Here is a 1,801-nt window from a genome sequence, read left to right as displayed (position 1 = left end):
CGACAGGGATATATTCTGAGAAATGCATCATTAGGTGATTTTGCTGTTATGTGAACATCATAGAGTGCACTTATACAAACCTAGATGGGTCAGCCTACTACCCATCTAGGCTATCTGGTACAGCCTATTGCTCCTAGGCTACGGCCTGTACGGCATGTTACTGTTCTGAATACTGTAGGCAATTGTAACACAATGGTAAGTATTTGTATATCTAAACATTTCTAAACATAGAAAAGGTAGAGTAAAAATATGGTATAGAAGATAAAAAATTGTACACCATAAATGGACCTTGCAAGTTGGACCTTGAAGATGCTGTGGGTGCGTTAAGCGGTGAGTGAATGTGAAGGCCTAGGACATTGTCGCCCACTCCTGTACTTCCTTTGGACAGGGTCAGACATAGAACATTGAAAATGTCAATGCTGCTCTGTGAACAGGGATGTGGTGTGGGCTGGGCTGATTGAAAATTTGAAGGAGAATTGGCTGGGTAAGGCATAGATCAACATAATAGCGACCGTCAGGAGGAAGTGAGAAGTGGCCTAAGGATTCATAGGAATAAGAAATCAAGATTGAGAAAAAAAGGAACATAGGGGATTGTCATGGCAATGTGCTTTTGGCTATTGCATATTGGAGCAGTGGTCAGATTAAGGGCTTTTGTGATATTCATAAAAAAAAAAAAAGGATGTTTAACATGGTGAAGGTATAAAATGAAGGACTCGATATTTTGATTTTGGAAATTTGTTTTTGGTTTCATCAACCCTGTCTGGCACAAAGAGTTTTCTCTCTGGCATTGAACTGATAGAAGAAATTAAACTTATCTGCACTTTACATCATCATTACAGCCTGAAAATATTTCCAAAATACAGGGACAAGCTGGTTCCACATTTTGTAGAAAGGTTTTACTGAGGTGACATTGACAGTACTTGTTAAGGTAGCTCCTGTGGACCTGTGTCCTTGTACAGGATCTTAAATCCTTGATAAAGAGTTTTTAGCAATGTGCTCTGAAGACCATCCCCCTAGATCTGGGAGGGCTGTAGCACCTTCTGAACATGATTGCTGGGGGGACAGGCTCCTCTGTGCTGAAACATGTCAGTGGCTGATGGGGATATAATCTGTGCACTCAGAATTGAGGTGCTGTGAGAGGAAATCTATTGCCAAGCTCCACAGATATTGCTTTTGTCAGAGAAAAAAATTCCTCCTGAATCACATATCCTTATATTTCTTACAGGAAATTCAGCTTGCTTATAGTCTTGTGGGATCACCATTGATTGAAACATCGCTATGTGGTGTATGACTGTCTTATATCTTCGGACCTTAAATATACTCCCTGAATTGCTTCACTGTCCCTTTTTACTCTATACTTATCTTCTCGCAGACGACTAGGCTCCATCAGGCTTGCTGATGTCCTTGGGTCTCTCTGGGTACTGAAGTTCCCCTAAGATTTATTTATATGGAGCACTGGTGATGGTCTCTCACTGAGGCATACACGACCTACTTGATTCAGAAACAGGATCACTGTCCCAATTGAACACACCCTTGGGAGTAGATCTGGCAAGGCCTGAAGGTGGATGACCTCCTAAACAAGAGAGAGGGCACTTGCTGAAAAGAAAAAGTGGTAGCATAATAGCATTTGGCCTCTCCTTCAGAGAAGGAATCTAGAATAACACTCTGTCCAATGGCACTTTCTATGATGGTGGAAAAAGTCTGTGTCGTCCAAATACCTTTGCTGTGTCTAGAGTACCTGAAATGTGATTAGTGAGACCAAGGAACTGAAATTTTAATTTCACTTAATATTAATTTATTT

The sequence above is a fragment of the Pteropus vampyrus genome, unplaced genomic scaffold (genome assembly GCF_000151845.1).
Source record: "Pteropus vampyrus isolate Shadow unplaced genomic scaffold, Pvam_2.0 Scaffold182, whole genome shotgun sequence".
In the NCBI taxonomy this organism is placed as follows: Eukaryota; Metazoa; Chordata; class Mammalia; order Chiroptera; family Pteropodidae; genus Pteropus; species Pteropus vampyrus.
Note: the sequence above shows the minus strand (reverse complement) of the source record.